General features: G+C 42.9%; 1 protein-coding gene and 1 pseudogene across 4 annotated transcripts in view; one reads left to right on the forward strand and one right to left on the reverse strand.

Annotated features, from left to right (window-relative positions):
- Window positions 1–12,704, reverse strand: part of ST6GALNAC3 (ST6 N-acetylgalactosaminide alpha-2,6-sialyltransferase 3) — a 544,206-nt gene that overhangs the window by 453,105 nt on the left and 78,397 nt on the right. The gene's annotated exons all lie outside the window — the stretch shown is intronic.
- On the forward strand, window positions 7,747–8,576 carry LOC133089039 (protein arginine N-methyltransferase 5-like; annotated as a pseudogene).

Consider the following 12,704-nt stretch of genomic DNA (forward strand, 5'->3'; position numbering starts at 1 on the left):
TTTTTTTTTCTTTGTGCTTGTTTATGATTTTTAGGATATCTGCTAATGATAAAATTAATTAGAACATTCTATAATTACTTAGGGAGAGTTATTTTTTTAATTTAATGCAGAACACTAAAAACGACAATAACATCAATAGCTCCACTAGAGAAATGCCAAGATAGGGTAAGAGGTAGCATCTATCAGAGAGTTTGTAAGTAGGAGATTATAGACTATCTCTATATAATATTATTATCTGGGATAACACTGTCCCCAGAACACACACACAATAGCCTCGGCAAATACCTGCTGGGTTAAGAACAAACAGAAGAAATACTTAGTCCTTAAAAATACACAGTTCTACCTTTACACTTTTCTCAAAATATCTGGCTGTTCCTTCCACTGTAATAAGCAATACTGTACATCCTGATGCTTTAGAATACTTGAAATCATGTTAATTATTCCTGCGGAATGTTTAAAAATTCATATTATTTACTCCTGAGAGACCATGACAACATCTTTCCAGATTGCACCAGACTATTCTTATGTGAATCAAGGGTTTTAATCTCTAGGATGCAACAGCAATGCTTTGGGCTTGGATCAATGAAAGGAAATGAGCTACTGTGGTTTGTGTGCCTTTCACCAGACCCCCCCCCCCAGTACTTATTCACAGTGCTGAGTGTATCAAAACTACATTTGTAAATTAAACTAGCTTGTCAGATACAAAAACAAAGCTAGACCATATGCGGTGCAAAACACACCCATGGCTTTTTCTCAGCACCACAGATCTCTCTTCCGTGCCAACTCCCTGACGGGCAGAGAGATAGACAGGCCAGTAATGAACCAGGCTTTACAGAATCCAAGGCTTTATATGGACCTTTGAAATAATTTCCTTTTTAAACATTTTGTCCACTCTCTACAGCAACACAGTTTATTACTACTTTTTGCATTTTTTTTAAAGTCTTGGACATTTTTTAAATGCCCACTTTTTTCAATCAAATGTATTTTTTCATTCTGATTCCATAAACTCAGCCTTGTAATTGACTAACATCATCCTTTCTTTTCTCCTTCCTAATGCGTTTATTTATGCCTATTCAATACAAGGTGTTACCCAACTCCAAAAGTCTCCTTTCCTTGGTTGGGGCCCTACTGGCATTCCTCTCCTGCCCTAGAGAGTGACTGATCTGATCCGTGAGGCTCCTGTGTTGTCTGCTCCTCCCTTCTCTCCTTGGAGGGAGTGCCCACAGAGCACCCAGATCTCCTTTGTTGCTCCACACCTTCCCTATCGGTGTACCTGTGACTGCACAGGATAATTCTGGATGCAGTAGCCGGGAGCCCGGTTACCCACAGATGCAAGCTACGCACTCCAACCTAGAACTAGTGACGTTTTGGTTTTCCCTCTGCCAGTTCTTTCATCTTATTTCTCAGTTAGTTCAGAACCTGGGCAGGAGAGACAGCTTCTCAACGACGCCAACATCTTGAGCATTTTGCCATGAACCTTAACAATATTCAAATTGGCAAAATACACTTGGAGGCATTAAGGCTAAGGGTGGGTCGCTCTGAGCTTTGGCATGCTTTACTAAGCATGGGCCGTAACGGCTTTTAACTTTGGCAGTTTGCAAAGTTTGTACTGGGTCGTGGGTCTGGTTTTATAGTCTGCAGCTACCTTCAAACTGCTGTGGAAGCATCAGGTAAATATCAGATGCATTGTGTACCTCAACTTGAATTTTCACAACGATCTTAAAAAAGCAAAAGTTACTGTATTTCATCAAATCTTAAAATGCTCTGAATGTAAGACACCCCATTATTTTAGCCACCACCAAGAAAGAAAAGAATACTGCCAATACTATAACATGTCATTCATTGTAAGACACATATAAGTTTTAAATACATTAAAATGTGAAGAAAAAGGTGAGTCTTAAAATCAATGAACTATTTAATATTATCCTCATTTTTTATTCAAGGAATAAGACCCCCTTCAAAACATACCACACGTTCTCTTACCTCTGAGTTTAAACACACGCTAGTTCCCCTACCAGGAACAGTCTTTCTCTGGCTCTGGACCTGGTCACCCGCCCTTTATCCTTCACATCAACCTTCAATACCACATTCTCGGTGAAGTCTTATGTGATTCCCAAGCCCGGCTGGGTCTCCCTATAAGTCCTCTCACAGCACTTATTCTTCTTTTAAATACTCTGAAGCCCTGGAATTATTTCTAATTATTTACTTCCACGTTTATAACTGTGTATAGTCACACCCTGTTAGGCCTGGCCATTCCGTGATGGCAGGGACTGTCCAGTTTGCCTACCACTCTGCTTCCAGGACTTAGAACACATAACAGGAGCTCAATACTTTGACTCATGGGTATCTTGACAAAGCCCTCACAAGCCTCATCTCATTTAACCCTCACTACGCCACTGGAAGGTAGGTGCCATTATTTCCCCCGTTTTATCAAGCGAAGAAACTGAGGCTTGAAGAAGTCAATTAATTTAACCATGTCTCACAACAGAGAATTCAAACTCCAGCCAGACGTGCCTGACACCAAAGCCAGGTCATTAACCATTAGGCCACACCCAGCTCCAGCTCACAAGCAGAAGGCATGCAGGCAGGAATAAAATGGCATGTTGTGGTACAGAGAGACATCGAGATACAATGGATAATGCATGTGCAACAGATTCAAGTTAAACTCTTACTGAGGACCTGCCAATTGCCTGAAAGTGGGCTGAGCACCTCTGATATGAGTCATTTATTCTCACAATCTTACCATGGATTTGGACTTATTATCTCTGCTTTACAGTAAAGAAAGAGACTCAGAGAAGCTAAGTAACATGCCCACTCACACAGCTGGTGAGCAGCAAAGCCAAGGTGAGCTGTAAGTCTGGACAATGGATTTCAGAGGATTCGGGAGCACGCTTTCTGAAGATCTCTTTTTTTTTTCTTGGTCCTATTCCCCAAGCTAAGTGCTGACTGTCTTTGGCCAATTGACATTGACAAATGTCCATTTCTAACAACTTTTTCTGACCAACTCTGATCTTCACTTAAGGGTTTATGATGAAAGCCTGATAATATTTAACTGAAATAATAATGGGCACCACTATGATTAAATAGCATTTAGAAAAGGCAAACCAATAGAAATGCACAGACTCAGCATTAGGCACTATGTTAAACTGGCATCTGTACAGATTGTGTCCAAATCAAGGGATGGCCTTTCAAGGCAAATTATGTGGCTCATTGCTGGGGCGAGCCAGAGTTGGAATAGCCAAATTACAGTTCAGCTCCTCAGTAAAATTGAATTTGACACCTCTTTCCTCAGGAGATTGGGAATTATCTTCCCAACATGTACTTTAGAACATCAGTGTGAGCCCATCTGCTATCTAAATTTAGATCTCAATACAGTATGTAAAGCATCTTTCTGCTGTGGTCATTAGCAGAGAAAAAACCTCCAAAGGTCCCATCATTAAATGAAGACCCATGGCATCTATTCCATCCTCTAAGGAACCTGTCATTTCTTCTGCTGCTTTTAGTGAAGGACTGAGGGGAGGGGGCTGGGAAGCAAGCAGAGAAGCAGTGTAACAGAGGGTCAGGAGACCCAGATGCCGCCCCACTCTGCCGTACACTAGCTCTGTGACCTTAGTCAAATAGAAGAATCTCAGGGTCACAAAGAATCTTTAAGGTCCGTTAGTTCAGACACGTTACTGATGTTTGAATCCCTTTAATAACATCACTGCTAAGTGTTGATTCGGTTTACGCTTTACACTCAAGTGATAGAGAAATCATTACTTCCATTCCCTCTCCAGTGCTCTATAACGTCTGAGAACCCTGGAGAAGGCATCGTAACCCAAGTCTTGAAGGTTGGAGAGAACCTGAGGTCTGAAGGGCAACTAGCTCTTAACAATACTGGAGAGCAGGAAGAGGTCACAAGCCCATCTCTACAGAAAGAGTTATTAATTATTAATCAAGGTTAAGTGATCATGTAACGTTCCAAAAAATAAAAAGCAAAAGAGGAGTCCTTGACATAAGTGCCTTGCCTGTAGAATAAAAAGAAAACTTAAAACGCTGAAACCATGTTTTCCACATTAAAGGTTTGACCATAGAGAAAAAGATATTTAAAGTATAACACCTACATATAATAAATATAATAAATTGATCATATAGCAAGCTACTCTAATTGTGGTTGTGGACTGGTGAAGGTCTACAAATTGTTATCAGGCTACAAGGAGACAGGAGTTTGCTCTAGAATGTAAATCAACTTTGTCACGAAGCGAGCTTACTGTTTGCTTCAGTCAATGTGTGTGTGTGTGGGTGTGCATGCGACGACTTTCTCAATGAAGGAAGCAGTGCATTGATTTACATTCCAGTGCAAGCCCCTTATCTTGGTTCAGACAGTGACAAACAGTTCCCAGACTGGCTACTTCATGGAGCACTGTCGGAGACTAATAAGGTAGCATTTCCCAATGGGACTCTGATGAACCTGTAGCATCTCTTCCTTCACTCTGTGAAGTACAACTTCCCCAAACCACCAAAGGCAGGAACATCTGTTGTCTTATTCAGAAGCTGATGCACTGTCTTATCTAGACTATGGTAGAGCCTTCTAGCAGGTCCCCCTGCCTTCAAACTATTCTGACATACGTTCAAGCCAGCCTCCACACTGCTATCACAGGAATTGTTTTGAAACATATCTAGACAATTACTCCCCTGCTTAAATTCTTTTGAGAGCTCCGCAATGCCTACTGCATTAGCTTTAACCTTTTGAGTTTAATCACCAACCATTCCCTTCTACCCCTTGACCTCCGCAAATTATTAGTCATTTTCTGAACACATTACATACTTTCATCCACCTGTGCTTTAACTCATATTGTCTCCTCTACTTGAAATACTCTTTCCCTTCTAATCCACCTATAAACTCCTACTCATCCTTTAATAGCCAGTTCAAATAATGCCTCCTCTGAAAGTCTCAACAACCATCCCAGAAAGAACTGTGTATTCAGACCCTCTGTGGGGTGTGTGTGTGTGTGATGGGGGGGGTAGTTCAGTGCCATAAATAACAGGGCAGGCTCTGGCTCTGGAACCTGACTCCACAACACCTATCTGCGTAACTTTGGGCAAGTTATTTAACATCTCCTGCCTCAGTTTCCCCATCCGTAAAATAGGAACAATGACAGTACTTCCTTCAGAGGGTGGATGTGAAGATTAAGTTAACTAACTCATGTAAAGCATTTAGCACAGTGCCTCACATATAGTAAGTATTCCTATAAATTATTGAGTCAGGCCAATTAACTTCTCTAGCCTAGGAATTTGAAACCCAGTGACAGGGGCTCTTGGTGTTGAGGCACCTTTATGCACCTTTATATAGTCTGGAGAGCAGGTCCATCAATGTCTGCTGCTGCAGTTTCTGGGGTTGCCCCTGGTCCCTACCCAGCCTGGGCTGGATGCTTAGGGACTGATTCATTCTTTGAGTAACTCCAGTATCTTTTAAAAAATTTATTTTCTTCTTCTTCTTCCCCTCCCCCTCCTCCCCTTGCTCCCCCTCTAATCCCCTCCCCCTCCTTCTTATCCTTCTTCTTTTTTTATTTTTTAAAACTTAAGCCAGGAAGAATCAGCCTCTCTCTTGCTTACAGGTACCTTAGTTAGTGCAGGGATAACAGTAGCTATCGTATTGCTTATAAGGATTAAAAAAGATAATGTACAAAGCACTTAGAGCAGTGCCTGTTAGTAAGTACCTGGTAGTTAGTAGCTTTTACTATTATCTAATAATAGCTCTTGATATTTACCTAGTGTTTTATAATGTAAACTACACACTCCTGTGTTGCTTGCTTATTCTCCTTAACAAATGGGTAGAAACGGTAGCCACAGTTTACGGATGAGGAGATGGTGATGTTTAGGAGTATGCCCAAGATCATGAAGGTGGCAAGTGGCTGAGCCGGGAACCCTACCAAGGCCCTTTGCTGACAAGTGCAGGGTTCTCACCACTGGTTCAGGCTCCCATGTGGTTTAAGCAGGGATGAGTGGTGATGGAGTTGGGAGGCAGTTTCCTTTCCCACTTTCTGGGAATAAGAGTAGAGATAGGAAAGCACAGACACTTTCTGGGGGACAGAGCAGAACAGTCTGAATTGAAGATGGTGTCTCTTTCTGTGGTTATGATGAGTTAGGTTGGAGAATTTAGGCCTGGAGTCCTTTTCCGAACTGCCTTCTGAGCCACGGACAGTGCCTAGAGTCAGCCTGTTTCTAGCTTCACCCAACTATAATATATCCTGCTGCATTTACTGAACAATCATTTTATTTAGAGCCTTTCATGTGCCAGACGCTGTGTTAGGGACACAGATGAAAAGATAAATGATACCCATTAAAAGGTCTATCTTTTAAAAGCTTACAATACATTGGAGAAATCAGACATGAAAACAGTTAAGTATAATACAATATAGTATCAGAGAGCTGAAAACAAGTGATTGGGAACAGGGAACAGAACCACACTGCACAGACACCCACCTTTGTTGAGAAAGGGGACTGTTTAGTAAGCCAGCAGGATCCCATTAAAGGTCCATTATGTTCCCATTTTACAGGTGAAAACTCTGACCGTGGAGCCTTGTTTGCCCAAGGTCTAGCCAGGCTTATAATTGGTGGAGTCAGGTGTCAACCTAAGTCTCTGAAATTAAAGCAAGAACTCTGAGACTCCCCACTACGCTGCCTGTTTCCCAAGACAATGGGTCCAGGAAATCGCCTCTAAGTATTCTCACTAAGGTGTCAAAAATAAACAAGTATCCCTTCTTTATTACCTTCAGAGGCCACCTGGTGGGTGGATGTGAGCCAGCGACTGCAATGCAGCCACATTGCCGAGGCTTGGGTCCTGCCTTCCCCACTTATTAGCTATGTGACTTTGAACAGGCCACTTAACCTCTTTGGGCCTCTTAGTGGGTTACTGTGAGGACTAAGTGAGTTAATATATGTAAAGGACTTAAAACCATGCCTGGACCGAAAGACCTAGAACAGCAAACACAGTACTGAAGAACAAAAAAATTAGAGGAATCACACTAAATGATTTCAAAACTTACAGTAAAGCTACAGTAATCCAAACAGCACAGTATTGGTGAAAGAATAGACACATACATCAATGGAACAGAATAGAGAGCCCAGAAGCAGATCCACACAAATAGTCAAGTGACCTTTGACAAAGGAGCAAAAGCATTTCAATGGAGAAAGGATAGTCTTTTCAAGTAAAGGTGCTGGAACAACTGAATATCCACATGCAAAAAAAAAAAAAAAGCTAAACACAGAGCTTACATCTCTCATAAAAATTAACTCAAACTGGATCACAGACCTAAATGTAAATGCAAAACTATAAAATTTTTAGAAGAGAACAAAGGAAAAAATCTAGGCTACCTTGGGTTTGGAGATGAGTCTTTAGAGGCATCACCAAAAGCATGATCTAAATTGGACATTATTAACATTAAAAACTTCTGCTCTGCAAAAGACTGTTAAAATAATGAAAAGAGAAGCCACAGAAATTTGCAGATATTTGCAAACACATATCTGACAAAGGACTTGTATCCAAAGAACTCATGAAAACTCAACAGTAAGAAAGCCCAATAAAATGGACAAAAGATCTGAGCAGAGATTTCACCAAAGAAGGTATATAGTTGACAAATAAGCCTATGAAAAAAATGTTTTACATCATTATTAGGAAATTACAAAATAAAGCAACGAGATACCACAGCATACCTTACAGCCATACCTATTAGAATGGCTAAAATACAAAAAAGAAAATTGACAATGCCAATTGCTGGCAAGGGGCCCCTGGTGAACGCTTCCCTGCAGGCAGCCAAGCAGGCTGACTGGCGGATAAAGCTGTACGCTGTGGAGAAGAACCCAAATGCTGTGGTGATGCTGGAGAACTGGCAGTTTGAAGAATGGGGAAGCCAGGTGACAGCAGTCTCATCGGACATGCAGGAACGGGTGGCTCCAGAGAAAGCGGATATCATTGTCAGTGAGCTTCTGGGGTCCTAAGCTGATAATGAGCTGTCATCGGAGTGCCTGGATGGAGCCCAGCGCTTCCTAAAAGCTGATGGCGTGAGCATCCCTGGGGAGTATACCTCCTTTCTAGCTCCCATCTCCTCCTCCAGGCCGTACAATGAGGTCCGAGCCTGTCGGGAAAAGGACCGCGACCCTGAGGCCCAGTTTGAGATGCTTTATGTGGTATGGCTGCACAATTTCCACCAGCTGTCTGCACCCCAGCCCTGTTTTACCTTCAGCCATCCCAACAGAGATCCCATGATTGCCAACAACCGCTACTGCACCTTGAAGTTTCCCGTGGAGGTGAACACAGTGCTGCAATGGTTTTGCAGGCTACTTTGAGACTGTGCTTTATCAGGACATCACTCTGAGTATCTGTCCAGAGACTCACTCTCCTGAGATGTTTTCACGGTTTCCCATCCTCTTCCCCATTAAGCAACCCATTACCGTGCGTGAAGGCCAGACCACCTGTGTGCGTTTCTGGCGATGCAGCAATTCCAAGGTGGTGTGGTATGAGTGGGCTGTGACAGCACTAGTCTGTTCTGCTATTCACAACCCCACAGGCCGCTCTTACACCATCGGCCTCTAGCCCTGCCTGCAAGTGTCTAGAGCCTTGGAAGCAGCTTCAGGTTCTGCCCCTGCAGCACAGAAGGTGCAGGAAGTACACCACGGGCTCTGATCTGCCTTGCCCATCAGAAAGGAGCTTTTCAGTACACTTTCCTGCCTTACGTCAAGATGCGCAAAGGATGAGAATTGCACAGCTCACGCCACCAATCTGTGAAGACTTCAGGCCAAGGCATGAGGAATTCGTGTTGGATCTGCGGCTACGCCAACAGGCACTCAGCCTCAAGTGCTCTCTGGGATAGCCCTGAGAACATGTGGATTGAACAAATTTTCAGCTCTTTTCCCTGCCCATCTCTGTTCCTATTTTGATGATTTTGTGTAAGGAGGAAATACAAATAAAAAGAGGTTATGGCCTTTCCTGCTCCAAAAAAAAACAAAATCAGTGGATTGGGGAAGGGTTAAATAGGTGAATTGGTGAAGCACAGAGAATTCATAGGGTGATGAAGCTATTCTCTATGACACTGTAATGGCGATACCTGCATTTCTCAAAACCCACAAAGAGTGAACTTTAATATACGTAAATTTTTTTTAATCATGTAAAAGGTTAGGGAAATCCCAAGACGAAATGCAGAATGTGACCAAACAATCTAACTGTATTACAAATGTATGAAACAACCTCACTGGAAGGAGCGGAGAAAAAAAAAAAACGGTGCTCCCTAAGCAACTTTGGAAATAAGGAGTCTGTAAAACTACAGCAAAGGAAACTGTACATAAGCAGCACCGTACTCTAGTGGATAAAGCTATTTTCCATGGGGGTCTTGTCAACAATTCTGACACTGCTATACATGCATACTGGAACTGAACAATTAAGTAAATACATGGCGGATGGTGGGAGCCAAGTTTACCATACTGTTGGAGTAGGAGATCACAGATCTCCCAGGGGAGGAGGCCAGAAGGGTCCACGTGGTAACGGATTAGAATTGGAGACATCAGTATGCTCATGTTTAGCTTAATACAGATACAGATGGTTACATACAGATCAATTTATAAATTAGTACATACACATAATTTTCCCTGCTCTGTCCGCTGAGAGGGCCTCTAAGCAACAGCAACCCTGTAGCAACAAGAACACTTAGTGCCCAGATCTTGGTTTTAATACCACCCTCGGAGAAATGACTGATTCTAGAACTAGGGCAGGAGATGCTAAGATGAGCCTGGAGTATCTTGTGTCAGAAAATAAGAAAGTACTCGAAAGAACAACAACTATCTCACAATGATAGAAGTAGGTCAGAGGACACAGAGCAATGCAAAGAGCTCCCGGTGGCCAAAGCTGGAACAATCTGAGCAACAAAGTCAAGTAATATTTTTTTTTTTTTTTAATTATTAGCACCTTTAATTATTATTATTATTATTATTATTTTTTTGGCTGTGTTGGATCTTCGTTTCTGTGCGAGGGCTTCCTCTAGTTGCGGCAAGCGGGGGCCACTCTTCATCGCGGTGCACGGGCCTCTCACTATCGTGGCCTCTCTTGTTGCGGAGCACAGGCTCCAGACGCGCAGGCTCAGTCGTTGTGGCTCACGGGCCTAGTTGCTCCGCGGCATGTGGGATCTTCCCAGACCAGGGCTCGAACCCGTGTCCCCTGCATTAGCAGGCAGATTCTCAACCACTGCGCCACCAGGGAAGCCCGTCAAGTAATATTTTATGGTAACCCGAAGTATAAAATAAATCTCCATGAATATCCATACTGATGTAAATAAACAATTGAATAAATAAATACATGGATGAGAAGAGATAAACTGCCTGGGCAGAACTGCAAAGAATTTGTGTAGCTACTCTGCCCTCAAGAAGGTGAAGCATGGGGCTTCCCTGGTGGCGCAGTGGTTAAGAATCCACCTGCCGATGCAGGGGACATGGGTTCAAGCCCTGGTCCGGGAAGATCCCACATGCCGCGGAGCAACTAAGCCCATGCGCCACAACTACTGAGCCTGCACTCTAGAGCCTGCGAGCCACAACTACTGAAGCTCACGTGCCTAGAGCCCGTGCTCCCCAGCAAGAGAAGCCACTGCAATGAGAAGCCCGCACACCACAATGAAGACCCAATGCAGCCAAAAATTAATAAATAAAATAAATTAAAAAAAAAAAAAAAGGAAGGTGAAGCATAACTCCCCACTCCTAAGTGTGGGCTCCACTCAGTGACTTTTTTCCAAGAACCCAGTCTGGATACGGGGGTAGTAACTTTACAGGAAAGAAACCTGCTAAACACTACTTCACCTAGGTGACAAAGGTCAACATCAACCATGACAAGTCATGTGGACAGTATGTGCCCTTGATAGGATGTGACGGGAATGGCATTTTATCTCTGAGGTCTTCCTCTCAAAATCTGTAACCTCACTCTAATCATGAGAAAACCTCAGACAAACTCCAACGGAGGGACATTCTACAAAATACCTGACCAGCGCTCTTCAAAACTGTCAAGGTCATCAGAAGCAAGGAAAGTCTGAGAAACTGCCATAGCCAAGAGGCTCTTAAGGAGACATGACAATTAATATGATGTGGTATCCTAAATGGAACCCTGGAACAGAAAAAGCACAGTGGGTCAAAACTAAAGACATCCGAATAAAGTCTGGGCTTTAGTTAATAATAATGTACCAACATTGGTCTACTAATTGTGACAAATGTGCCATACTAATTTGTTAATAATAAGGGAAACTGGGTATAGGGTATATGAGAACTCTCTGTACTGTCTTCACAGTTTTTCTGTAAATCTAAGCCTGTTCTAAAACATAAAGCTTTTTAAAATAAACAAAAATAAACCATGCCTGGAGCATAGTAATGCTATATAATTATTAGCTAGTAAGGATGCTGGTAGTAGTAGTCATGGATCGGGTGTGGGAGGGGGGAATATTTGCTATGTGAGTCCTTTATGCTCTTCCTGTGGAACTTTAGTTTCAAGGAGCCAGAAAGCAAGCTGTCACTGTGCTGGTCGCCAAGCAACGACCACTCCCAAAACCTATACCCCCAACAGGAATAGCACTGCCAGCAGCTCTACTGATTAACACTGGTGACTTTCTAGGGGGGAGTCACCCCTCATTCTTACAAGTAAAGGGCAAGTCACCTCACACATCCTCCAAGGCTGACAAATTTTTAAAAAAAAGATTGGTGTAAATGCAAAGATGTCCATAAAGAGATGCCTTGTAATCTGGAGGAACTTCTGACCAAGGGTCAAGGAACTGATCCCATACAGCGGCTGTCAAATGACCTGGAAACCCCAGAAGTCAGAATGGTGGTTTTTTTAAATGGTAGCACTCCCTGATGTATTGAGTGAGTGAAATATGGCTTGCATTTCCCTTGATTGAAATTTTAAATCCTCTCTAAATGGAAAATCTCCTGTCAGGCTGACCCACACCAACCATGGGTACTCTCCAGCTCTCCCAAAGTAAACAGGATCAACACAGAAGATCAAGGCCTCATCTTCCACCGACCTCCATACAAACCTGCTGCAGCCACATTTACACCAAGTATGTGGGCAAAGGAGAAGAGCAGACTGGATGTACAGCACTTCAAAAGTAGACGTTGCTTCTGCAAGTGTAAAAAAGCCCCAGGGCTACAATCACATCTCATTAATGAAACACAAATAAGCAGAGACTGACTATGCTTAATTTACAACAGAAGTTTCCAGACACTAATCTTCCCATTCCTGTCTGGGCTGGAGAGTGTTATGTTCATAACACACCTTGAGAATGGAAGCTGAGACACAAAGTAGCATCTTAAATGCAGTGTGCTTCTGGGGACTTCAACTGAGAAGCAACCAGTTTTTCCCAGGTACTATCGCTTTAAGAGTGACAAGAGTGCCCTCTAGTGGGAAAGAAAGGGTCCTGCATGCAGGGTATAAACCTTGTGCCCGACACCTCGCTAACCTGACCATTGCAGGTTGTGTTCATGCTGTTGGTTCCTGCTCTCTGTTTTCTCCTTTTCATTATCTTGATGGTGTTCCAAGAGAATAGGCCACACCCCATATACAAGAAAATTCGTGGGGGAAATAAATATACCCAATTTCGGGCGGACTGGGCCAGGTTCAGCTTTACTTCTCTCCTGATTAGCATCTACCTGGCTTATAGCTCATCTTCGACACTGAAAAGTCCACTCCAACCACA

The sequence above is a fragment of the Eubalaena glacialis genome, chromosome 3 (assembly GCF_028564815.1).
Source record: "Eubalaena glacialis isolate mEubGla1 chromosome 3, mEubGla1.1.hap2.+ XY, whole genome shotgun sequence".
Taxonomy (NCBI): Eukaryota; Metazoa; Chordata; class Mammalia; order Artiodactyla; family Balaenidae; genus Eubalaena; species Eubalaena glacialis.